This window comes from Anser brachyrhynchus, assembly GCF_964034855.1.
Source record: "Anser brachyrhynchus genome assembly, chromosome: 16".
NCBI lineage: Eukaryota > Metazoa > Chordata > Aves > Anseriformes > Anatidae > Anser > Anser brachyrhynchus.
In genome coordinates, this window is record NC_137734.1 from 11,709,933 (window position 1) to 11,737,683 (window position 27,751).

A 27,751-nucleotide genomic window follows, 5' to 3' on the forward strand; every position below is an offset into this window, starting at 1 on the left:
AAGGAAATCTAAGCATTGATAATTGCCCAGATTTGCAAAACATTCAGGAGAGGAACATAGGGAAACAGGAGGAGGAAGACAAAAAAACTTCAGCAAAACCTGGAGCAACTATATCTGACACATGCACCGGGTCCTGGGGAGGAGGAGAAGCAAACTTAATAATCAGATGAAAAAAGCAGAATTAACAGGGTAGGACTGCAGCAGAGAGCCTGGAGAGAAGCAGGACACCAGCAGGTAGGGCTTCACTCCCTGCCCTTTGTGGGACACTTCAGGGCTTTAATTTCATTGAAGGGGCAGCAGCAAGGTGAAGAACACCCTAGGGCTTCCCACCGCCTGAAGACTCTGCTCATCCTCTGAGGGCTTTTTGAAGGCCTCATCCAGGAACTGATTCAGCTGAAAGCATCGGCTTCAGCAACCAACCCTTCCAGTCAGCACCGATTTCTACTCGGCATTGGGTTTGGAGATTTTTCAAGCTTGGTAATGAACGCACACTTAAAAGTCAGTTTTCTCCATCCTCAAGAGTCTCACGAGTTACTGCACCTCTTACTTGAATTCATGTATGACTTGCGTTTCCAGACATTATGTAATGAGGTTTTTGTGGTCCATAGAGCTTTCTTACTGATTCTCTTGTTGATGCAACCAACAGCAGCAACTACACGCAAAAACATTTTTAGAAAAGCTCTCAGTGTTTTACCCTGTACACTCCAAAACCCATCACATCAAACACACAACCCCCCTGCTATCTTAACTCGTAAAGGTAAAAAACAATCCGAACACGATGGGCTCGCGTTCTGGTGGGCCCGAAGCATACGAAGGGTGTTAGCATTGCTTCTCACACCCCTCTCAGACTGAGCTTTTACAGCACCCATCGCCAGTTCTGATGGAGAAGTTGTGGCAGCTCTCACTGGCCCCAGGAAGGTGATGGGCTACCAAAGGGTCCTGCGACGGTTGGAGGTCGCGAGGAGCAAGGAGGAACCACTTTGCACCCAGAGCTCTCCAGCAGCACAGCTCCGTGGCAGACAGGAGCTCCACGGCAGCCTGGGCTCCCCAGAAAGCAGGAACTCATTTGCTCCGCTTTTAGCTGCTGTTTCTCAGAAAGCATCTACGGCTCAGGGAAAGTATACACAACTCAAAACTTTCCTTGAGTCTACCGGGTCACAAAAGAGGAAAACACAGGCACAAAAATAGGAGGTGACGTGCAAGTATTTATTTATCGACAGTTTGGCCAATCTGTCCCTGTGCAACGAACACTTGGCTCCCGTGGATTTCTACATGGGCCCTTTGGAAACCAGCATCTGACACATGGAGACGCCTGGGTTCGTTTGGTCATGTCAAAACTGCACTGAAATTTCTGCATCGAAACCAATTAATTTAAAATTTCTGGTGACATTTCTACCCAGCAGGCTGGTTTTACCTACGCTACAGTACACGGCTTGAGGGAGGTTGCTTTTTTTTGTGCTAGCAGTAAAAAGGACCCGGTTTTCATAAATACCGAAAGTCTAAGCTCCGCTGAGGTCAACAAGCACAACCGAAGTTCCCAATATCCAGGGAAGATGACTAGAAAAAAAGCCTACAGCCTGCTCTCAGCTTCCCCACTTAAACTTCCAGGCACAAAAAAATGTAGATTTAAGTCAACCATGCATCCACAACAATTTGCGGATCTGATTAACTACCACTGAGGCCTATTAGTGCCTAAATACCATTACGAATCAAATACTTAGGCAAAGGCTATGAACTGTGAATATGAAATGGGAGGCTAGTATGGCAATTTTGGCCAACTGCAGACACACAGCCCTGGGACAGACACAAAGAGAAGAGCTCCCACCGCCTCGAGGAGTCACCAGGCTCATCACCTCATCCTGCCCCATCCAGACCAGTTGCTGTTCTGTCTCCTGACCTCCCTTTCAACTGGGCAAAATCAGCTCTTAAATAAAGGAAGATTGTAGATTTGTTGAAATAACATCTTGCACCCATCTCTGCCGGAAGGAGCAAGGCAGCAAATGGTTTTTTGGTGAAAATGGAACGCAGCCTCTCTGCCAGCCCGGGCCGTGATGGCTCTAACCAGCGTGGTCGGTGTCAGGCAATAAATCAGGTGCCCTTTAGCTCCGCAGCGGAGCTGTGCACACACCACGGCACCGAAAGCAAGACCTATTACCAATATTTTTACTGACAGGTGATAAATCACACGCCCTTTAACTTCTATGTACCAGTTGCAAATTTAGTTAATTAGAAATTCATGCTCACTTCTTTTCATGTATTATTTCCTGCTCGATTTACATGACCTGTCGTTATTTGAATACTTGCTGGGATTAAGGCTCTCGTGTGCCGAGCGAGCGTGAGTGCGAAGCACAGAACTTCGCTGCAGAGCACCACGACCTCTAGTGCTCTGCAGTCTGGAGAAATTATCAGCAGCGTAAAGTGTAGCAGCGATGAAGAGTGACCGAAATGTTTCATGGGCATGCGATGGGAAAGTGGACCCCCGCCAGCGAGCCCAGCAGGGATGGCTTGCAAACATAAATCCGCTGTTACCACTGGGACCCTTTGCTGAAAGTGTAAAAAAGTACAGACAACTTTCTCAGGCATGCAGAAACATAGTTTTTGGATCTTTTATTCCATTACAAATACGTTTAAAAGCTCTTTTGCAATTGTTTCCGTAGGTCTTTCACTAAGCCCTGGGCAAGGCCAGCCTCTCAGAGCACCAAAGCTCTTTCATGGTGCCCTCTGGCACCCGACACCCATCACGCTGGGCACCAGGCCACCCAACCCATCCCAGCCACCCTGCTTTACAAAGTCCATACCAGAATTTACTTTTCTCCTCATTTTGGCAAACTATACCCGCTCTCACTTCCAATGACTTTGTCCATATTTTTCTGGGGACGTTTTTGGGCTACTGATAGAATTTTCAGCTCTTGTACAAAAGGGCATTTGTTAAAATATTCCCTGACTGCAGAAAATTCATAACAAATACAGAAACCCAGTCATAATCACGGTAATTTTTTAGCGCTCCTCTCCCAGACAGAATTATCAGCAAAAGCGGGGCCCTGTTATCTTCAGGAGCGGTATATGATACATTCATTTTTTCCCCTCTATAAACTTCAATTATTAATGATGGAAATTTTTCCCTGCCTATTCTTCCCTTGGCTGGAAAAACAGCCATTAGTGACATTTGCTGATTTAAATCTAATCCTCCTCATCTGCATGTCGACAAGGCTCTGTTTGACTCTACCCATTGATCCAGCCGGGAAAGGGTACTCTATAACTTAATCTGATGTCAAACCATGATGCGTCCTGTAGGAAATCGGTGCTGTAGATCTCCGTGCTATAAATATGTCACCAGAATTAACTGGAAGCACTAATAGGTCACTCAATGAGCTCCACGGTGCAGGCAGGGCACCGCAAGGCTGCTGTCTAGGTACCAGTGATTGATGACACCAAAAATGAGCCAGAACAGAGGGCTGTCAGCCAGCCTGGAGACAAGGGGCTCGCCAACATGCTTTGTTCGCCACGTGCACTGGGTCCTATCCCACCTCTGGTGCTTCTCAAACATTTTGTGCACTTAAAAAAAAAATAAATAAATCCTACTAACAATAAAATCTTAGAAAATCAGTAGGCTCTCTTCCAGCTCTCCCATCCTGCAGGGTTGCCCCCCCCCCCCCCCCCCCCCCCCCCCCCCCCACTGCCTTTGGAGAGCTGGTAGAGCCAAAGGAGAAATCCTGGAGTCTTGCCGCAGGCAGAAATCCCCTCGGAGGATATCAGGTGCCCGCACAGGGATGGCGTCAGGTCCTAAAGACACAGCCCGCATTGTTCCAGGGATGGATGTGACCACACCTGCCTCTCTCTGAGCTGGTTTCTGCACACTGAGCTCCAGCCACACTGCGCCCAGCCCAGGCAGGAGCTCTCACCTGCTAACAGCATACACCCGTCCTGCTTAGGTCAGCCCCATGACCGTCACTGTTGGGTCGCTGCTCCTGGCCAAGGTGGCCAAACCAGGCTGTCCTGGAGCTCTCCAAGAAAGGCCATGGGGTGCGACCATGCAGGGATGCTGGGGCCCCTGGGGTTGGCCACCACAGCCTGCAGGGACCTGGCTCAACAGGTCTGGAGATGCTCCACAAGATGCACAACCTTGCCCAGTGTGAGCCGGGATGCAGTGCAGAGCTGCTGTCACCCCCCTTCTCAGGGGTGACATGGCTGCACCATCCACTTTATCTCTGTCAAAAGGCCACCAACAGCCCCCTGGAATGACACCTGTTCCCACTTCCCTGCAGCTGCATCCCAGAGCGGCTCAAATGTCTTTCCACTGCGGTCCTTTTCAAACTGATGATGTTGCTTTTGGTGCCATGTCCCCATCCTGGCCTGGCTTCGGCTCATGGTGACTACATCCAGCCTGCTCCAGCCACTGGGTTGCCATTTCATGGCTTGAAACCTTCTTCTGAGTGAAAGGTTCCCCCAGCCCCGTGACAATTGTAACCATCTGGGGGAAAAAAAACAGCACAACAGTTTTCCTTCACTCATGAACCTCGCACTCAACCCAAACCCTGGGCGAGCACCGGGCTCAGCCCCTGGGGCCTGCCAGCCCCGCGCACAGGGAGCGGCCTGCAACCTTCTGCCCGGCCGCCGCCCGGCAGTGTCTCCTCACTCGCTCCACAGCTTCATTCTCTGGCTAGGAGGCAACTCAGACCAAGCTGGCATTATTTTCAGCCATGAGAGTGCGAAACTTCACCCTTTATAGCTCATGTTGAGGTGTATCACCAGGGATGGGAGAGGCAAGGCTCCAACCACAAGCATGCACAAGCATGGAGGAGCCAGGTCTCCCTTGCAGCTCCAGTTATCCTCACAGAAGTCAGAGTCCACGAGCAGACCTCAGAGTCACCAGGACTGCCAAACCCAAAGTCAGCCCGACCCCCCCAGCTCTCCTGGATGAGCAGGGCTCCTTCTCAGGGCTATTTTTATGGCTATAAATTATTTGTGCCGGATGCCTACAAAAGGGAGATGTTGAGTCAGTTCCTCCACTCAGGCGAGTGCAATCAGAGCCACCTTCAGAAAGGGTCTCTGAGATCTTTTTGCACCTCATGAGCTGGGCCTCCTCGTTAAAAACATATAAGTCCAAAAGTGTTTCAAGAAACATCAGAGAACCAAAATTTATTCAGATTTAAAACCTGACCAGAAATCACTGGATTGAGCAGCAAACATGTGACAGCAGCATTCAGACTTGAATTTACTGGAACCTCGCCCATTTTAGAGGGCTCAAAACCGTAACAGCTCTTTGGTAATCTATCATCCTTAACGCCACGACCGGGGGCTATCCTCAGCGCTGCTGTCGCAGGCGCAGTTATCGTGCTGCGCTGCCGGCGATGCTGGGGGAGCCAGGTGTTCACTAATCCCCAACCACGGAGAACATTATAATTGTTAGCGCTGTGATGATAGCGAGCGATTTTAACAGGCAGCTGGTATTAACAGACTCACCTCCACCAGAGGAGCCGGCAGCACCTTCAACAGAAACTGGATTTGTCCTCTATTTACCTGAGCAGATGTTCACTGTGATGCTTCCAGAATCCTGGAGCTGGATATTTGTCAGCATTAATGGGATTTCCAGGAGCTAGTTTGCTTTAGGAGCTCACTTTCTCGTTCAAATTGTAACCATCACCATTTCTGTTTTGTGTTGCCTCTCTCACTCATGATTATCTTCCAGAGTGCTCACTCTTCTCTGGGTCACTGAGCGGGGATCTGTCCTAATTACCGTCAGCTTAGCTTTTGTGTGGCATCCCGTCACACCAGGCTGCATAAATAAGCCATGCATTTGCTCTTTGTAGTCTTTGCTAACCAAGACAGAGCCCAGCTCATGTCACCCAGCCGACCGGCTTGTGCCACGAGCTCACCTGAAACAAAACCCCGGGGAGGAAGCACCACGGCCTGGAAGAGCTCCCATGCTCGCCAGGTCCAGCACCATTTCATTCTTCAGTTTATTATTCATCTCTGCTTGGAAATGGATGCACTGCCTCTGCTAAAACTCCCTGATGCCGACACTGATCGGCCAGCCCGAGGGGATGAAGTCACGCTAATGTTGATCACAGGGCAGCAGTCACTCGAGAGGCTTGCTAAATTAACAGTATCACTGCAAAAAAAATCTTATGCCTCATGGAAAGGCTTAAATCAACACTGAAACGCTGCCCTCCCAGCCCCATGCTGGTCCTGAGCCACGTGCCATACACAGAGGTATAAAAGCTAATTGTCTTTAAAGCCTCAGATCCTCCCTGACTGGGAATTCACAGCCCCTTCCGATCAGATCTTGCATTTAGCTCGTTGCGCTCCCAAGATCGCTATCAAAGAGGAAGACAGTGGTTACGGGACACGACAGAACTGCAGGATAGAGATCTGCACGTGACAGCTTCAAGTGTTTTGGGCGTGCAGCGGCTGAAACAATGCGGGTGCTGCCATCCGTTCCCTTTTCAGGGAGCATCCTTCCAGCCTCAACAAGCAGGAAAGGAACTACAAGAGCACTACGTGCTTCTGGATCACAGCTGAGAGGGCACCAAGCGCGAACCAGGGCTAATGCCTCAACACATCAGAGAGCTACTGAGAACTAAGATGTGCCACTATCCCAGGAAGAGGAGAAAGACCAGCTCAGGTAGCTTTTAAGCAGACACAGCTCCTGAGGCCAGGGGATGAGCAGTTCGTGAGCGATCAAAGCGATCAGAGCTGTGTCGGCCAGACACAGACATCGGTGGCCGCGAGGAAGATGGGACCCAGCCAAGGCAGGAAGGTCAAATATTTGGTGAGCAAGACAAGGATGGGCATACAGGTAATGTGATGGTCACACACATGCTGTACCATTGCTTTTCTTTGACGTGTCTTTTTGCTCTAATAAATGGTATTTCCATAAAGAGAAGCTTCCTGGTGACTGTAAAAGCAGTCACAGGAACAGAACTGCTGCTTTGAGCCAGTTCAGACCCTCCATGGTTGTCAGTGATGACCCCCAGCCGTGAGCTTGCCTGGGGCACCCAGCAGCCACACACCTCTGACCAGAGGCCAGTAAGGGCCACGGAAGTGGTGAGCTGCAGCAGGAACCTTAACAAATTTTAAAAATGGTACCCTACAAGACTGTAATATTTTTTTATTTTTTTTTTACTAAAACTAACTATTTTCTTCTCTCCTTTCCAGGAAGTGACTCTGCTGTCACCCCTCCTGGTGTAGTTCAGGACTGCTGTCAGGACACAGAGCAGTGCTTGAGGCTGCTCATTCATGTTGGCTTCGAGGTCCTTCTTGCAAGCACTTGGAGTGAGCATTCATTTATTCAGCTGCTAACCCGAAAACCAAAAATTAACCAAGTCAAGCTGCTTGCAAACAACCAACAGGTTGGGATTCAGGCACATAAAGCTACTCCTTAAACAATGTCTCCAGGCAAGCACATTCAGCAAAACGCAACAGCATCAGCACGCAATTTGTGAACAGACAGAAGGATCACAGTCACACAGGAGCTTCATTCACAATTACAGACTTGGCCCGTGCTCCTGGCACACGAACTGCCTGCAACTCAGCGTGTCCTTCAGCTGACATCTGCTGCTACTCTGATGCACAAGGACTTTCAGTTTGTATCAAGTGAGAACTGTGGCTGAAAACCTTAAAGAATAAGCTACTTGCAGAGGGGCCACATAATTCAAGAGAATCTTATCTGAAGGACTTTGTCTTTACATTCTTATCAGAAGTGTTATCCCATTCATCTGATAACATGTAGATACGATTCTTCGTAAAGAGATGCCAGTGACAACAGGAGCTGGGATCTCTTAAGGGTGAGAGCAAACTGAGCCAACAGAAGGTGTTCACCTGACCTTTAGCAAGAGGGCAGGACGGAGAAGACACCCTGCTGTGTTCAAACTACAGAGGTGGGCTCCGTGGCACTGCTCCAGCAAGACACACTATCGGAAACACAAAGATGGGGCGGAAGCATGATATCAGCAGCACTTCCAACAGCCTGACACGTGGCTTCTCTCTGAGCGTACTTCATTGCCAGTCATGAGTCATGACTAACGCTGAGCACATCCTCAACAGAATAAGGCCAAGGCAAAAACCACAACCAAGCGTCAGAAGCATTAAACTAAGAATCATTTCGCCTTCAGCTGTTGGCAATGCTGGAATGAAAGTTTAGACAGGGCGTACATGTTTTTAATCTGTGTCTCATTACCCTGGTAGTTGGTGCTATGGCTTAAGGACTGTGCGAGGCTATGGAGAACCAAGTCTTCTTGTACGAAGGGCAGCCCCAGCCAGGATATTGCTGTCATGAATCAGCAAAAGCTGCTAGGCCCCTTTCTCTACAAGATCTATGCTTGCAGTGGGGCAAAAGGTGAAGAGCATCCCCTTGTTACCATGATTTAATAGCAGAATATTCAAGAAACTATGTATCTCCCACTTACCTACTAGAGGACTTGATTTTCCTTCCTATGCTCTAGGATTTACTCTCAAAACCCACATGCCGACTTAGCCAAGCAGTCACATCATTCTAGTTTAATGTAATCCTGTGCTAGAGGATTTGCTGTACCTGGTCAGGCCAATTAACTCAATGCCTTTCTTTTGGAAATAACCATTGTGCTGTGAAGCTTCAAAAGAAACTCATATCACCCCAACAGCAGAAGCCATGACGTCTGGATAATGATACAAATTAAAAGCCCATACTGCCTGGAACCGCAACCAGCTGAAACAACACGGGGGAATCGGCTCTGACAATACTGCTGCTTCGTGCTACTCGTCCCCAGCCAGCACAGCACATAAGCAGTCATGATCAACAAGCATGGAGGTAAAGAAAAAGGAAGGAAATAAAATATTAGTAGAAGTGTTCGATATGATGACCAAAAATAAAGTCCAAGCCCATGTATCGGATAATATTTTGCAGCTTTACATTGAGTGTAGGTACATCTCTCTTCAGCCTTAAGGGGCTGAGCACCTATTTATCCCTCAGCAGATACGCCAGGGGACTGGCAGCACCTTACGCTGGGAAAACCCAGCCCAGCCAACTCGGTACAGCAGCCTGCAGCCCTCACCCACGTCACGTCCATCGGTCAGCACGAACACCAGACCTGGGTGTGTTCCGGCACTGCTGTCGGAAGGAGCTACACCAGAAGGAAGGCTTCTGGAGCCCTGTAACGTCCTTGCTGGGGGGCGCAGCCAGAGCTGGCGTGGGTTCGGAGCACGCTGGCGTACGCCGAGCATGAATACGGCTGCTAACAGCAAGAGCCAGGAAGAGCAAAGTCACAAACCGGCCAGAAATATTCTGGCTGCTTTCATGTAGGGAAAATAGAAAAAGAAAAAATGGAAAACAAAACCAGAAACGGTTCATCAGATAGTAATAGCTAGCTAAAAACAAAAACCACAGTCACTTAAGGCTCGCGCACAGCGATGTTTCTGGGGCACTCACCTCCTGTTTTTGTTTCAATTAAGACAAAAGCAGGGCTGTGTGTTTTTTTTTCTTCCTTTTTTTATTTAAAAAGAAAAAAAAAAAACAACCAACAAAGAACGAACTACTAACCATCACCAAAGGCCAAACCAGGCCCCAAGCCCAGCAGTGGGTGGGCAGCCTGCACCCAGCAGATGCAGCCACCCATAGGAGCTTTACTGGGCTCACTGGGAGGCCTTTCTGATGTGTGCAACCCACCAATTCACTTCCACAGCTCTCCCCAAACCACATTCAACTTTGCTTTCATCGCATCCAGGTCCCTTCTTCCCTGCTGGAGGAGACCTCTAAGACCCGCACTCCTCCTACGTGGTTTCATCCCCTTCATTCCTGATTTCGCCATGGTCACATTGATGCTGCTCAATGCCCACACAGCAGCTGGACCAGAAGCACCAGGGTTTATTCTTGTTTGGGAAGGGGGAACCAACATCCCACATACTTTGCAGGAAGAAAAGGAGAAACAGGATGGGTGAGATCCAAGCTTCTCAACTGGACACCTGCAGCTCCAAGGGGAGAATTGCTCTTATTTGCAAGTTGGTGTTAAATAGTCTCTGTTGAATAAAAAAAAACACCTTATGTGCATTCTGCTTCATCTTTAGTTCTACCTGACAAAGCCTTGGTCTGCTGGGTCTTGGGGCAGAAAATCAGAACTGGAAGAAAGACTGAGAAAAAAGCAGAAGAGGGATGAGCTGAGCACTACTAAGCAGCAACGCAATGAGTCTGAAATGAAAGCAAGCATGGTTTCTTGCCCCAGCCCTCCAGGTCTCCGTTCATCATCATCTTCACCACTTTGCTTACAGCTTCATGACACCGACAAGGACAAGAGTGGAGTGGGAACAGTGCTGTATTTTGGGGCATTTGAAGACCAGCAGCATCGGTGGGGCAGCACAGTGACAGACACGGCCACATTCCCTCTGCTGCAGGGACATCCCGGTCATCAGCACACAGCAGTCTTCCTTACCCAGGTGCTGTCCTACACCCAACACGCATCCTGGGACGTCTCATAGCCCACTGCATCTTCTGCCCTCCTCCATCCATGCCCAAAGCATCCATGCCTGGAAGCATCCGGTTCTGCCTTCCATCAGAGGCAGGGATTTAAGAGAGTTATCATAAGCTGCACCAAACTACAGCTACATTCAAATCCTAGAAATTCCCCAGGTTCTGCATCTTAACCTCACTTCATTTTACATCAAAATGTGGCCTTTCTTATACATCCCACCTGAAAAATAATGAGAGAGAGAGAGAGAGAGAGAGGCAGCCAGAGAATGAAGCCTTCCTTCCTCCTCCCCGTCAATATTTTATCACAGCAAACACCTGCCATGCAAACAGCCCTGGGAGAAACAGAAGGTTCGTGGAACTGCCTCAACTGCAACACAGACACCACAGGAAACAAAACAACCTGCACAAGCAGAAGAGCCACGCTGCAGCACAGCCCACAGAGCACATGTTTGTGAGCTTCGGAGGGAGATGAGACAAATTCTGCTTTTTTTGCTGACAAGGGGGTACGACTGCTTTGTCCCCACTGATTTTGGTTATGACTTCTTCAAAGGGGCTTGCAAGCAGTGGAAAATCTTCTCCAGATAGGCTCAGCTTTGGGGGTGAACGCACTAGTCAAAGGCAGAAAAGTCACTGTCTGCAATGAGTCACGAAACTTGCAGGTTTGGCACTAGGAACCTCCCTCTGAAAGCACCAGGATTCACAGCGAGATGCTGCATGGGGACAAAAGACATCAAAGAACAAGCAACACGGAGAGCGATTCATGCTTTCCTCTGAAAGATTCAGACTGCAGGAGCTGATCAATCCCCCCTGTCCAGCCAGGCAGCACTCAAAAAAATTACTAAGTGCAACTTTTACTGAGTCTGATCCGTGTGGGAAACTTTCCCACCACTGCATCTCACCTGTGAAACACCAGCGGTCCTGGGAAGCGGCTGTGCTGCTGCCGGGATGACACCTCTGGGGAGTCACCGCTTGTTTATTATAGAGCACGCAGGGATCAGAGAGACTGAAGGTTATTATTTCTACTTGAGATGTGATTTCAGACTGTGAGGACAATTTTAGAGTGCAGAAGCCTGAAATAACTCCATAGGCCAAATGTATGACTTGTAACAGAACTATCACACTCACTTGTCATTTTACTAAAGACCCACACGACCCCATGACTTATACATGCACCGGAGGTGTCAGTCCCGGGAGCTAAAAGCATCAGTGTCGGAGAGGCCGGTGTTCATTTTGTCTCAGTAGGGTTTTTAAGCCAGCAGATGCCATGGTGGGACAGCTCTTCTCCACAGCCACATGCCACCGGCTGGCTGCTGGAGCCGTGCTGGGCCAGCCCCAGGAAGAGGGCAGCACCACGCATTGCACAGCACCTCCAGAGGGTGCTGGATGCTCCAGTGCCCACGTGTGACCAGGGAGACCGTTGCGTAGTGCACGTCTTGTACATCATCATCTCCTGGGCAGGAAGCTGCGCAGCACCTCGCTTCGTGGCACCCATCTCTGCTGGCTTTTTTCCCTCCCCTTGCAACCATCCACCTCGATCCTCTCCCCCCAGCCTGTCCCCGTGGCCAGTGCATGGGAAAAATACCCACCTTGAATGGGTATGGAAAGGCAGGACAAATACCAGGCCGTGTTTTTTTGATGTGCTACACACTCGGCGGGGCTGATAGGAGCTTGAAAGACCGTGGCACATTCTGGGTAGAGACATGCCCTTTTCTGGAAACTGGATTTGTAAATCTCAGGACACAGCCTTGTGTCACACCTGGAGCAATGTCACGTGGGCTTGTGCAGGGACAACACGTGCAGGTGCCCACGGTGCTGGCTCATATGGAAGGACCTTTTTGGGTCCACCATGGGGATAAGATAAGTCCCTCTTGGTTAACGCTATTTTATCATGTCTATAAAAAAAATTACCAAACATGAAATTGCCGTCACTGACTGCATGAAGTCCATCTGCTGCAAGAATCGCCACTGATTACCGATAGGTAACGCACGCCCTCCCCTCTCCTGCTCATAAAACAGCCCCTTCGCTGCGAGATCTCTCCCCAGCACACGCAGCATGGGGATAAGACCAAGCTTTACTATATAGGAAATATTGAGAAATCCAGTCTTGTTGGTAGAGGGATCCTTTCTAAGCATGAAAACCACACAGCCATGATTGATGGAGCAGCTACACTTTCAAACACTTAGCTCACGCAGACAATCCCAAAAGCCAGGAACAGAGCCCATAAGTGAGCACGTACAACCGTCTGCAGAGACAAGGGTTAACAATCTTATCTGGGGTCACCAGAAGAAATTCCAAGTAAAACCCACAGCACGCAGATTTCCTGCTTTCTAACCCAATGCCCTATTTATACCTCTCTTTCTTCACAATGCCAGTGACAGCTTTTTCCTCGCTTACAGGCATGTTTCCTGCTTCTTGAGTTGTGACTTTCATTTGTAGCTCATTTCCATAACCTCAGAAATAGAGTTTCAATGGAAGTGTTAAATGTACTGATAAATTCTTCTCGAATCTTAAAGCTATTGGCAGAGAGAATGGGGGCAATTTACCCTGTATCAGCCAATTGAAAATTATATATTTCAAAATCCTTTACCCGAACGCAGCAAGGTTTATCTCTGGCTGATAAGGTAATGCCTTAGCTGCTGGTGAGACAAATAACAGAGCCAATTTCCAAAACACAAAGTCCCCAGTAGGATGGCAAATAGGCTCATCTGTGCCCAGTGACCTTCACGGTCTTCATGGTTAATCGTGGAGTGCAGGCACTAACTCCATGATCGCACACGGGCACTGCCCCAGAGCAGCACCTAGCCATCCCTCACCGCTGTCTTCTCCATCCCCACCTTGCTGGGATGAACGAAGCATTTTTCTGCATGTCGCTTGCATATTTACCAGGAGTAAAGCACAGTCCTGCTGCACGCCACAACCCCTATTCCCCATTAAAAAGAGCAAAAGAGAGGAAAAAGAAAGAGAAAGAGAAAAAAGACGGTCTCATCCAGTCCTTCTCCCTGCCAGAGCATCCTCAGAAACCCTGCCTGAGCACACTGCACTAAATAATTAGGACACATGGGGGGACTAAAAGTAAAGAAAGAATAAAGCAGAGATTTGCTGCAACATTTCCACTTCGATGGAGTTGGAAACAAGACACAAGTTGCCTGTTCTGGAACTGAACGCGGCTGCAACCAGCAGCCTGGGATATGGCCAGGGAAGGAGGCGAGCGGGGAGGAAAACACAGACATCACCGTGCGTTGGTGTTACAGTTTCAAGGTCGGACATGGAAAGGGAGAAGAGAGATGGGAGCTGCCTTTCAGCAGCAGGGAGAGCAGGAGCTGCCCGGGCAAGGGAGGACACAAAGAGCGAGGGGCCCCATCTGGGTACGGGTGAAGCAGGGGGCGTGGGGAGGCAGAGCCTCCAGGCTGATGCACTTGAAACAAGACGAAGCCACGTGCCAGGAGCATCCTGCGGGAAGCAGCCCAGGCCAGGCTGCCTGCCTCCAGACAAAGCCATCTCCTCCTCTAACATCACTCACAGCGCACACAGCTCAGCCAAACATCTCACAGAAAGCCAAGACACCAGAATCCAGAAGTGCGAGGTCCCTGGTACTGCAGCCACCCAACGTGGGGAGCCCAGGGCGAGGGCACAAGCTCTGCCGCGAGTCAGTGGTGCATCTTCGCCCTTCTTCGAAAGCTCTCGGAGGTATACACCCCTGTACGTTCATCAAAGCGATGCGTCACCAAGACCGAAACGGCGTTATTTCAAAAATTAAGCTGAACTTGAACCTGAGAAGCAAGGGGACAGGACCAGACAATAAAGCAAGCATCTGACCGCAGCTGAGCTGCTCCCAGGTCCTGCTTGCACACAGAAACACAGGCAGCTCTGTGCCCCCTATAAAATATTTGTGCATCCTACATAATTTAGAAACCCATTAAATAACTTGACTCCCCTATTTTTTCATAGCAGCCAATTCCATGAATTTTGCATTGAATAAAAATTTAGCAATCATAGCGGTTGCTAATTTCTGTGCTGTGCTCAGAGCAGCCTTTCACTTCCCCATAATGATTTTAAAACATTATCCTGCTGTTTCCTTTTTTCTATGCCTGGCATTGAAGAGCTCTGCAAAGTATTTGAATAGTGCTGCTCTGGAAAAAAAATAATCTGTAAGGGAGAAAAAATTAAATTCAATCATCACTTTACCCTCTGTGAACTGTGAAAGTCTTGGGAACATGAAAAGGTGCTTTCTAAAGGATGTTAAGCATTCAAAAGATTAGGCTGCAATGTGCAATTAAATGTGTTCCACAAACCTTTGTCAGAGCACCCAAAACCTCACTTCTGCATGAACTTCAAATCCTCCCACTGGGAGCTTGTTCAAGTGGTTTACTTTAAACCTGTACTTCAGATATTCCGTACCTTTCACTTTTATAATTCTTCAGCATATGCTAACACTGGCAGAGTTAATAGTAACTGACTAATTTTAAACCCTATGATTACTGGAGCTGATTTATATAGTAGCTTCACTTCACAATACTGTGAATCATGCACACAGTAATTGCCAAGTTCAATTTTAGCTCTGTCATACTGAAGCATTAGTTTTTATGCCTCAGCTGTTGCCTTCTCCATGCTGTAGAGGTAAGTTGATAATGCAGTAGGTTTTGCTGTTAAATATCATAATATTATGATACCCCATGTCAGATTCTTACAAGCTTTGTGAGCTGTGCATCATCTATTAACTAAATACTTTATTAAAGGACTGGTTTGAAAAGGCTCTATTCTAATTTAGCTCAGAACAGTGAATACTGGGGAAAAAAAAAAAGAAAAAAAAAAGAAAAAAAACACATAATGATTTAATTCACCGCCAGAACTGACTTGGTGGAGAAAAACACAAAAAACACTCATCATCATCAAAGCTTGGTGGTGGGAGATGCAAAGGGATTGAACCAGAGCCTGTTCAACCAGTACTGGGACCAGACAAGCCCCCACCTCCACCAGTGCACTCCGGATTAGCGCCCTTAAATCCTGCTGACCCCTCCTAAGGGTGAAAGGGGCCTGGCACCCCTCTAAGCACTGCCAGGAGCTGTTTTACCCCCAACGCAGGTAACTTCATTATACAAAGCTGGGCATGACCAATAATCTCCTAACAGCACTTATACTCACTCATCTCTCCGGCTTCACGCCTAAAGATTTTATTTTTTAAATGAAATCTGTTCATATCGATTGTAACAAGCGTGGGGGAACCAGAACTGCCTCCTTTTCCCATTCACATGCATCGTTGATGCTTAAGATCAGTCTTCTGGTAATGTGAGCTGAAGTCCCTGGCTGTCACGGAGGGCTTCAGGCCATCGAGGGATGCTCCAGGCACTGCCCATGGGATGGGGCCTGGGCACCACCTCTGTGCCAGGCAGGAATTCCCCTCCAGGTACGGCCAGGGCAGAGGAGTGGGTGTCCAGGGCTGGTGATTTTTGCAATCCTTTGAATGAAAGGAGCGCAATGCAACAGAAACATCGCCTGCCTTCACACTGACCTGTCTTCACCCCCAGGTGGAGGCAGAGACCCCAGCCCAGGCCACCACCTACACGCAGGGGACCGGGACCCCCGGCGATGGCACCGCTCAGGCTGCGGCTGGCCACTTGCCAGATGGGGGAGACTGGAGAATTGGAGAGTGGCTCCGGTTGGGAGGACCTCAAAGCCCACCCAGCTCCAACCCCCTGCCACAGGCAGGGACACCACCCACTGCATCAGGTTGCCCAGGGCCTCGTCCAACCTGGCCCTGAACACCCCCAGGGATGGGGCACCCACAGCTTCTCTGGGCAACCTGTTCCAGGGCCTCAGCACCCTCTGAGTGAAGAATTTCCTACTAACCTCTAATCTAAATCTCCCCTCTTTTAGTTTTAAAACCATTCCCCTCATCCTGTCATTATCTATCTGAGTCAAAAGTTGCTCTCCATCTTTTTAGAAGCCCCCTTCAAGTACTGAAAGGCTGCACTGAGGTCCCCCCGGAGCCTTCTCCTCTCCAGACTGAACAGCCCCAGCTCTCTCAGCCTTCCCTCACAGGAGAGGTGCTCCAGCCCTCTGGGCATCTTCGTGGCCTCCTCTGGACCCGCTCCAACAGCCCCACATCCTCTGGTGCTGGGGCCCCAAGTGCTCCAAGCGGAGATGGCCTCTCTCGGTTTATTCTTCCCAAATAAACACGGGACAGACGTGTTCCTGACAGAGCCACCGTCAGCACGGGTCTTGCTCCAGCTCTGGAGTTCACGTGTCGGCTACTCAGCAAAACCCATGCAGGCAGCAGTTACCGCTTCAGCAGCCACCTTTCTATTTACCCTCTCATCATTGCCCCAGTGAGATGAGTGTGGAAGTGGACGAACTTCTTTTTCATAGTGTTTTCCCCCGGTTTTCCAAAAGGAAAGGCAATGAGGTGACGTGCTGAAGAGAAAACCTCCCGCAAGCCTGGAGCTGCTCGTGGAGCAGCGCCCGCCCCGCTTGCGGCCATTTCGGAGGAGGAGGCAGGACGTTTCACATGGGGAGAGAGAAAGGGGAAGGAAGAACGTGAACATTTCACCAAGCATGTAGTCACCGGGAGGAAGGAATGGGATTCATGAAATTTTCAGCTTTGGTGATTTTGGTAAAGCCATAAACCACGTGCCTTGTGAAGAATACCTCACAAGTGAATCAACCAGGGAATCTGGAGGTCGGACTGGTATTCTGACATCTGAAGCCCCCTTTTGCAGCCCACCAGGGGTGCCAGACCAGCCCCATTTCGTTTAGGGCCCCTTCTGAAGGCAGCACTGCTGGAAGGCCACGGCCTGATGTAAACTGCTGGTGGCTGCACCAGGCCCTGCGTAACGCGGCTGTAGCAGGCTGCTGGCATCTCCACCCCCAGGGACCTCCTGGAGAGCCTAAACCACGCTTTCTCACTTATATTTTCTTCAGGACCATCCTTGACCTGGTGTTTGCTCAGTACCTGGTAGAATCCATTCTGGCCAACTGGACCACACGTAGTTGCAGTAAGACCTCAGCTCAGTTTTTGCAGTTCCCTACATTCAGACAAAGCCTTGCACCCCCAGCAGCCCCAAGCAAAGCCAGCAGAGCTCCCCCTGCCTGTGCAGGGCTGGGACTCACCATGCGCTTGCCTGCCAAGCAGCTGGGCAGGGTTGCACCCTCCAGGCACCTCCCTGCCACGTCGGCAAGGGCTGGAGGAGCTCTCTCAGCTCCCGTCACCAGCCAAGTCACTTCACGGCTTCACACCACCCCTCGCAGAGCTGTTTCCCACTGGGACAAGAGGCAACAGCAAAGGGGCCCTGCCGCATGCAGCAGAAACCCAGCCCAGCACCAGCAGCACACACCTTGCACCGAACCCGGTCAGGATCTAATCCCTCCTCCAGGATATCCGAGTCATTCCCACCTGTTTTACAACTGGAGATAATGAACCACCAACTGCAACGTGAAGCTCAAAATAAAACGGTGACACCTTTGCACAAAGAGATCTTGACTTCTCTTTTTAATGCTTTTAGTTGCTTTTAAAGTGTCACTCACTGCGCTGAAAACAAAACCAAACTAAAAATGGCCTCGTTACTGTACGGGAAAGGAAAAGAAGCAAGCAGGTGGCCTTGACTGCACGAGCCTCTTACCGCAGCATTATGTTACTAAACCGAATGTTTACACAGGTCTGAAAATTTGTTTGCAGTGAGCATGTAGACAGCAGTGCTACCAGATGTTGTTCTCCTAATATTTGCTATATTACATCATTGGATACCGCTGGAAAACCAACCTGTGCCAAACTCTCCGAGGCCTCGGCTTGCTGTGCATGCATCTGCAGCTCCAGAGAGCTGCCTCCTGGACACAGCTTGGACCTGGGTGCACAGACACCTCCCGTGGTCAGGGCTGTGCGTGCAGACAGGCTGCTGGGGGTGCAAGCCACCCCGCACCACCGGCAGCTATTTATGCAGTTACGGACACACAGAGCCGCGGCAGCGAGAACTTTCCCGCTTGTCCCACCACGAGATGTCACATTTAGGCAGAGTTTGAAAAAAAGGCAAAAACTAGAAAACCCCCAAATGCAAGCAAGAGTTGGTGCTTCCCCTCCTCGGGTTCATTGACCTGTATCAGGCTCCCTCGTCACAGCGCCCAGTGAGCTCCGGTGTCAGATACAAAAGCTTTAACCATTTTGCTGGGGCGAGATGCTGCTCCTCCTCCCCGGGGTGAGCAGAGGGAGGAGAGAAGGAAAGGGGCATAAAGAATTACATCAAAAAACGCATTTCCCACCCGGCCTGTGGAGACTTGCACTGCACGTCCCCACATCACGCTGTCAGCTAAAGCACCAGCCCCGCCGGGGCTTACCTGCTCCACTCCACACTCAACTATCGTAACCCCAAAGTGCTTTAAAACAATATTCCTCTTACTGAGATGTTACAACAACCATTGTTTTCATGTTTAAGCTAAGCAAATACAAAGGTAATTCTATTGTAAACAAACTGCCATCACCACAAGAAAATTCTCCTCCACCATATGGTAAACTTAACTGTACTTCTTGCTCTTCCCGGAGACATACTCATAGGCAAACACCAGCCTGTGCAGCAGCATGATGAAGAAACTGCAAGACACTGCCCTTAAAATCTTCTTGCTTAACGAAGTTAAGAAAGTTCTGTTTAATGTATATTTAATTTCAAGCTCTCTTTCTCCCTTTCTAGAAAAGCATAATTCCAATGACATTATTTCTAAATTACTCCCAAGCATTATGTTCTTGAAAGTACTCCCAGCTGTCTGTGACTTATCACTGGCCTTCCTTTTTCCTACCCATCCCACCAGCATCTCTAATGGTCTGGAGGAGACTGCGATTGCTGTTTACAGCCGTGTAAATCCAAAGCCACTCCAAGGAAGCAAACAGAGTTGTTCCAAGTGGTTATTGAGCACTTGCCATAAGCTTGTATGGTGGGGCCACCACGCCCTCAGATTCCCCAAGCTTCCAAGACAAGCTTTGCATGAGCACGTTGGCCTCTTTGGTCAAAAAGGCTTATGTGCCACTTTACATGCATCCCCGTGATTTTTAAACATCAGATTTGACGAGCAGCATGAAGATACCTGCTGCTCACAGGCTCGCTTTCTCTTCTGAAGCATCCTGAAGTTGCCACCATGGCCACCACAGAGGTGGTTCCTCTGCAGGGAAGCTCAGAGCCGAGGTTTGTGGGTGGCATCGAGCCTCGAGACGGCCAAGCCGCTTCGCACAAGCACCCCCAGGGTCAGGGCTCCAAACAAGGCTCCAGGGCGTGCGCTCATCTCTAAAAGCCCCAAATGCCAAAGTTGCATTGCGTGACGCTTTTTTCCTCTCTCTGCCTCACCAGCTTCTGCAGATGCTTTGGGCAGAGCACGTCTTCAGCAGCAACAACCCCACGGTGCGCTGCCCCAGTTTATAAAGCTCTTCTGTGGCAGAGGCCCCACAGCAGCACCCCCTGCGCTCCCAGCAGCTCCTCAAGAACTTTGTTTGACCATGCCCAGCGCAGAGACGCAGAAGTGATGTCTCTCATGATCTCCCACCACCACCAGGACCGATGCTCAGTGCTGCTGCCTTGTGCTGGGCACGTCCCCAGAAACACGGCGGAGTCGTGCTCCCTCCCGCAGCCCCAGCAGGATGCCCAGCGTCGGGCACAGCAGTGCTGGGGTCAGTCACAGCACCAGTCCTCAGCCCAAACGGTGGCACCACGGGGATTGATGCTCCTCGGAAGCCAGGCTTTTGGTGCTGGGGCACTGTGTAGAAGCACGCTCTGGAGTCTCTCCACCCCTGTGGTCATGCTGTGGGGTGCATCTAGAAGGCCCACCAGCTGCCAGAGGCTGCCATCATCATCCTCTCTAACCCCCAGCCCCACAGCCAGGACACCATGGAAGAAAAAACAACCAGAAACCAACCAACCAGCCAGGACACCAATGCAGCACCAGCTGGATCCAGCCACTGAACCCCAGTGCATAGCTGCACCCATTCCACGTCATCTCCAGGTCGAGAGATGGCATTTGGGGCTGACACTCAAGCAGCCGATGAGCACTGACAGCATCCTGCACACACGGATCCATCCACGGTGAACAACTCGTGGCCACGCCGCAGTGGACAGGCGCATCAGACCTCCTGCCAAGGAGCCAGCCCCTTGGCACTTTTACTCCGTGGCACTGTGGGTTAATTGGATGCTGCGACAGGAACAGATGTACAGCTATCTTCAGCATTCATCAGCCTGATAAAGGTTAATTCATTAGCCAGGAGAGACAAGTTCTGCCTTCATTTACACCTCCACAGAGTCACCAGCGTGGAGGAGGTTTCAGAAATGAAACCCGGGCAAATTTTATCAATGAATTCAAATCTTGAGCTAAATCAGGAGGAGGGATGGATTTACTCTAATCCCTTCCCAACATCCATCAGCATCACCTGCCAGTTCTGCAGGATTTAATCTCCCCCTAATCTCTCACAAACAGTGGAGTATGTGGGGAGGAGGCTGGGCACACAGCAATGGTGGTTTTCTCTCTCTCTTCAATTTTGGCTGCCAAATCACATTAAGAAGCACTTAGAAATTCATTAAGGTCTTTGCTAGCATCACTTCCCAGGTAAACAACCGGTTGCAACTGAGAGAGTGCACGCTCCCGAGGAGGTCCCATGCAATTTGGCACAGGGGACGAGGTCCCCATCCAGCACTTCTGTAGGAATCCAACATCTCCAGGAAGGTGCTCAGGAGCTCAGATCCCATCGGTTGGCTGGCAGCAAGCACAGGGACCACGCAGCCAGGCTTTGCCCCGCGGGCAGCAGCGGGGTGGAGACGCAATGATCCACATTAGGTGCTCGCGAGAAACCACGCACATAGCACCCGCCAACGCTGCTGCAAACCCAACAGCAGAAACAGAGACCCCAGCGCCAAGAACGAGCTCTGATGCATCGGTACCGCGCTCTAGAAACAGCTTAAATCCCAGCCCTGAGTGGCTTACGGGGTGTTTTCATGCCTCCCACTGAAAATGCCAGCAAGAAGGGGGATATTGGCTCAGATCGCTGTGGATAACGTGGCCGGTGGCTGTTCACCTCGGGGGGATGCTGAGCCAAGGCAACACGTGGCACGACGTGCCTGATGGCAGCGGAGTCAGCGCGGGCGCGAATCCCATCCGGCACGTGTAGGAGCCCCCGGAGCAGAGCGTTAGCTTGCGATTCTAGGTTTACATAACACCGCCAAGCGATTTTGGCAGAAACAATTGTTATTAGCAAGGGAAAGGAAGCATCAGGAACAGCCGGCAGAGCAAAGAGGCACCTCTTGCGGCAGCCCCCGGGCTACAGAAAAAAATAACACATGTAACAGAAGAAACACTTGGACAACAGGGAGGAAGAGAGGAAACCTCCCCAAAGGGAATTTGCAGCACAGATGAGCAGGGAATTAACGCTTTCCCTTTTTCACCTCCCTCCCACCCGCTCGGACTACGCTATGTGCTTCGTTAAGGCGCTCCGCTCAAGCCTGCGCCACTTAAACACAGCAAAGGGAAAATGATCTCACACAGGGCCCTAAGCTGTGAGGTCTAAGCAGCTCCTGCTGAGCCGCCTCGGCCCCGTGGATGCCAGTTGTGGAGCTCAGCGGTGCTCAGGCAAGGACACAACACACTTGTGGCCTGGCTCCGCTGCTGCATCGGGAGAAGCACCTCCACCTGCAGGAGCTGTGCTCGGAAAGGCTCAGCATCCAACCACGCAAGCTTCACGTTGTAAATTTAAAGCCACTTCAGCCGGGATGGTGCTGGATTAGTACTATTTGACCTTGAGTTTATCTCCAAACAAGCACAGCACAAAGGAAGCTGGATCTCCCCGTTGGCTCCCCCAGGGTCTCCAGCTGTGGCCGAAGGGACAAGGCCACCAGTTTTGGGTGGCCCAGCTAGTCCCTGTCCATGCTACACTGCCACTGGGAGCAGCCAAGATGCGCACAGCCATGCTCAGAGGGCAGGATGTCAGCCACCAGCCCCATTTCACAGCACCCGAGGATCTCTGGTCCCTCAGTGCTCTGGCGCGGTGACCTAGTGGTGGGACAAGGCGTAACAGATCTTCAGAAACCTCCTCATCCCGGGTCCTTCCAGCTGTAACTGCACTAAGCAAAGAGGCAGCCTGCTCTTGAGACCTGGTTTTGCCAAGCAGAGGATCCCTCCCAGGCTGGCACCTTCCCCACACTCATGGCACGATGACAGTGACACAAGCCCTAGATCCAGGAGCTCGCTCTTCTTATCTCTGAGCGGGATTTTGGCATTCCCAACATGCTGCCCACGATTTCCAACTTTGGGAGCAAACAAGAAGCTCCAGATGAGTTTCAGAACATCATAAGATACCTCCACAAAACAAAAGGATGTTGATATCCACGTTTCCCAGATACCTGACTTTAAGCAGTGCTATTCAGCAGCCAGGAGCTAGATCTTTGGCTTCATATGGAGGACAGTTCTGGACAGGACATAAAATGAATCAAGCACAGTTCACAGCAGAAATGTTTCCACGATACACTTGGATTTGCTTGTTCTGCAACGATCTTATTTTGACAATGACTACCTCATCTTTACTTGTAGAGCCTCCCTGTATTTCCTGCAAAACCATACTCCCCCTCTGGCCAGGGAGCTTATAAAGTGCCCAACAGTTGTACCTGAAATCGGGCATGTTCAACATCACATTGTTTAGTGTGCAGCAGCTCACATTCAGGAAGGCAGCCCCTAGGTATCACCAACACCACGATGAAGATGGGCTTTCAGTCCAGCTGGACGTGGCTGGAATATTACAAAGGGACTTCGCGCGACTCCGGCACAGCCTGCAGCATCAGCAGTCACACACACGGGGTGGCATCGCGCTGCCACGCAAGCTGCACAGGGAGAAGCTGCACAGTTCTTCTAGGCTGCCCTTGTTTCTAGCTCGTCACTTATTTCCTCTCAAACTCTCTCACTGTGACCTTTCCAGCCCCCAAAATAAAATGAAACCCTCCACTGCAATACAAATAGTAACACTTTTAGGGAAAGGATGCCGGAGGCGCCTCTGGAGTCCGTAACCTGGATGCCTGCTCCTGCAAGATGTGTTTCTAAATCTCAGGCAATATTGCTTGTTTTCTGAGGAAGGAGGCACCTCCCATTTTAGTAATTCTAACTAAAGCCCTTTTTATTGCAACCTTGCAATTTAGCATTGGACTGCAGCCGTCGCCAGCAGGATTCTCACTGTATCGGACCTGCATCCCAAGGCTTTTAGGTGGTGTGGGCTGGATGTAAATGTTTTTCTGTTCTGCCACCTCAGTAGTGGAAGGTGCCACTGGAATTATTTTAAATACACTTCCGGAGGTCCCTTCCAACCTATATTTTATGTTTTTAAACACATCTTTGTTTCATTTGTGCTCTCACATAAATTTGGTACCCCACTTCCACAGGTGACTGAAGTTACATATGGCGATCCCTACCAGGGTGTGCACCACCGCCCCCCCCAAAAAAAGAAGCTCACTACATGCCAACCACCTTACTTAAATTGCTGCAAGTTTATGAAGCTCAGCAGACCATTTTGATAACATTTTTCCCCTCTCCAAAATCAAAGAGTGGAAAAAACTGTTTTAAAATTGTTCTCAAAAAGCCTACACACTGGTCTGACTTAAATCAAGTAGTTAAAGACTCCACGCGTAGATTGTCACGGGCACGGCAGAACTCCCTCGTTTGCAAACAGACAGCCACCCACAATTAATTTGCCACCTTGACACAGAAATGCAGGTTGTCAATTAATAAAAAAGCACGCGCCACTCGTCTTTGGTTCCCTTTGTGACCTGCAGCCTTTCCTTCTGGGCAGGCTTTTTATCTTAAGGGAAAACAAAACAAAAAAAAAAAAACACCTACCACTTAATAATGAAAACATGACTCTGGTTTTCTTGGCGTCTAATAAATGTTGTTCTCAGCTTTAGCAGATTTATCAGGTTTAAAACCACCATGTCGCCAACATCCGTCTGGGGTAGAGGAGACCAGACCATAATTCCAGCACAGGTTCCTAAATGTACACAGATTGAAGCCCGGGTGACCTCACTGTCTGGCTGCAGGGTCAGATCCACGGCTCTGCTGGAAGGTTTTCCTTCTGCTTTCAAGGGCCGTTTGATCTTCAATCAACAATGCTTATCAGCAGTAAAGTCTGCCAGCCATTCCCCAAAGTTTGGTATTTTTAACAGCACATTCTTCTTCTCCTTTGAATGCTATTTAGAGACAAGATAACGCATCAGGGGAAAAAGTTGCCTCCCCGGGCTGAACGCCGACAAACAGGGCAGGATCCCACCAGGAGGCACAAACGCTTCCCCACCAGGAGGCACAAACGCTTCCCGGTGCTACAACAGACCCCAGCTTCTCTGGTTCACGTTTCCCCCCCGGCACAGCATTTCTGCTTTTTCTTCTTCGGGTGAAATCCAAGCACTTTCATCACCCACTGCATAAGCTGGGGCAGACCAAGATAATTCAATTAAGTGTCTCCATGCAAAATTCCCCATAAAAATTTCCTGAAGTCGTGTCTATGCTGTCCAAGTTTCTGTTCCGTTACAGGCCCTGGGGCACACGCTGCCCCCTTCTGATGCCAGGGGCTAGACACCAAGTTCCTGAGACTCCCTAAAAACGCATCTCCCGTGGGGCTGCTCCCGCAGGGCAGGCTTGCCCCGACCAGCGCGGTGCTCCCAGTGCCAATGAAAGATGAGAGACACAGAACACATTTAAACGGTTTTATTTTTTTTATTTTTTGACAAGGTTTACCTTTGTTTTAGGGTTCAGTAACCGATGAAACGGGAAGTCTTAATTCCACGCCTGGCTTGCATGGAACCCTTTCAGAGATGTTAAAGAGGAGCTCCACACCTCTGGGAGAAAGAAGCTTTTTGGGGAGCCTCGTGCTCCGCATGCCCCTCTTCAGAGACCTGGGTCTTCTCAGTGCTCGGGGTGACCCGAAGCCTTCACAAGAACCCCCAAATCCCTCAGGTACCCCAAAATAACCCACTGCTTCTGGAAATGGAGGCCAAGAGCAGTTTTTGCCAGGCTAAACGGCCGAGCCACAACACAGCCCTTATCTCGCGGCTCCGACCACAAGCGCACGAGCGCGCAGGCTCCACCCTGCAAACAAAAGGGGATGCGGAGGAAGAGGATGGTTTGCTCTGAAGGGGAGAGCAGAGGAAGAGCGCGGTGTGCACGCAGACAGAGAAAGGGGACGGAGCCTCCGGATGAATCCAGACGGGAATGGAAACTCTGAGTCATCGGGTGGTTTTGTGGGAAGAAAACCTGCTAATGTGATCCAGCTAACCTGATAAAGGAGCGCTCCTCGCTCCCACCCCGCCTGGGAACAGGTCCCACCCCGCCACCTCCCTCTTCTGGCCCCTGCCAGGTTCGGAGCTCAACAGAAATGCAGAAAAATTTCACCATGAGAGCAAGGGGCCTGGTGCTTAAACCAACAGAAATATATATGTGTATGTATATATAAAAATCTCCATTTTAAACAGTTGTGCAACACAGCCCCTGGTGACCAGGCTATAATTAGAGGTCAAGCAGCTGCCTCAGCCCCAGAGTCACCCCATTTCCTCCGATAAGGCTCCTCCGAAGCTGCGTGCAGCCACCAGCACCAGCCGACTCTCAAATCGTCTTTGCAGAATAACAATTACGGGTAGAGGGCCCTAATTTAACACTTAGCTAACAGACGCACTGGCCACAGAGCTGGGCTGAAATCGCGCAGTCGTCAGGAAGAGATTTAATTATATCTGCAGAGGTCAACCAATCTATGCACGAGATTACGGCGGAGGAGAGATTCTGTGGCATAATGCAAAGATTTCGCCTGCAGGCGACGCAGCAGCCAGTGCCATTTTTCAAAGAAGAAATGGCATCCATCAGGACAAAACTATCAGAAGGAAACAATAGAAAGAAGCAGGAGAGGGGGATGCGGATGATTAAAATATTTAAACCTGGCCGCACGAGTGCAAAGCCAAGCAATTCTGCACAGTTTTCAAACACTTTTTTTTAGTAAAAAATGGTGTGATTAGGGTTTGTTTCAGTAAGTTTTGTTGCAAGATTCCCCCTCCCTGCTGCAGCTGAGCCATGCGTCCCCAGCATAAGCTTTAATCATATGAAAACGCATACGGAAAATCATGAAGGTAGAATATTTGAGTTCAAGCCTCCAATTAGGAGTCAATGGCACCAAAGCTGGAATCGTGCTAACACTTTACCCCGGCTTCAGAAATGCAGAATAAAATACAAGGAAGAGACTGGGAACATGGTATGCAACAGCTTCAGACAGAAGCTTTGCACTCTCTGGATGGAAAATTGTCAAGGAAAACACATTAGCAGTACAATAACTTAATTTTAATGTAGAGCTGTTAGGAAAACACAATTATATGCTTCATTTACACTGAAAGATATAACCCAACTTATGGTAAAAGCATTTAGAGCTCATTTTGTTAAACAAAAAAATAAATTAGTAGGATGAGCACAAAGGTAATAGGGGAAGTTCAGCACCGAGGGGGGATATCACACCCTGGGGCAGCAGGGTCCTCACCTCCTGCTCCCTACACCTGGTGGCAGAGCGGTGCCACACGAAGGCAGAACAAAACCTGAGTTTTTTCTTGAAATGCTGCAGAAATACCATGACGACAACCGCCAGGCAAGGAGTTAGAGGCACCCGTCCTTCCAACCAGCTGCAGCAGAGCCCCACAAGAGCTCTGCAAGGGCTACCGGCACCCTGCCTCCCACCACCAGGGCCAGCAGCAGCCCCGCACTGCATGACCACAGGATGCTCTGTCCCAAATACGAAGACAATATGATTTCCCAACAGAAACAGTTTCCCCATTACGGATGTATAAAGCCGATCCCCATGCCTGCTGCAAGCTCAGAGGTACGGACTAAGTCCAGAGCGATTCATGAATTTACACCATGGCTATGGATGCGTAACATGCCACGATTTAAAGGACAATGTTTATAATTGATTTGAAGCATCATAAAAAGATCAAAGAAACTAGCGAGATTTTGATCCTGAATTTTCAGACTCTCGATGCTTGCTGTTCTATGGGGACTTTCATGGATCAGGCCCTTAACAGTGTTATTCACAACTAAGCCTTACAAACATGTTGCTGTACACAAGCCAGACTGGTCTTCAAAATATCTCAGTTATTCCAAGAACAACCAGATTAAAGCCTTCCTTCTGCGCTTACACATAGAACAACAATTTCTGTGAATGGACGGACATTCATTATTCAGCTCCGAATCCTGGACTTAAAGCCCAAGGCAAAATTAAGCTTCAAACGCTTTCTGTACTGCAAACCATCAAAGATTGCTCTGGAGAAAGCAGGGTCATCCCA

General features: G+C 49.7%; 1 protein-coding gene and 1 long non-coding RNA gene across 3 annotated transcripts in view; one reads left to right on the forward strand and one right to left on the reverse strand.

Annotated features, from left to right (window-relative positions):
- Positions 1-27,751, reverse strand: part of TOX2 (TOX high mobility group box family member 2) — a 136,919-nt gene that overhangs the window by 97,850 nt on the left and 11,318 nt on the right. The gene's annotated exons all lie outside the window — the stretch shown is intronic.
- LOC308178801 lies at positions 3,645-12,941 on the forward strand. Its single transcript, XR_013939973.1, has 2 exons — positions 3,645-6,625; positions 7,159-12,941. It is a non-coding gene; the product is annotated as an uncharacterized lncRNA (long non-coding RNA).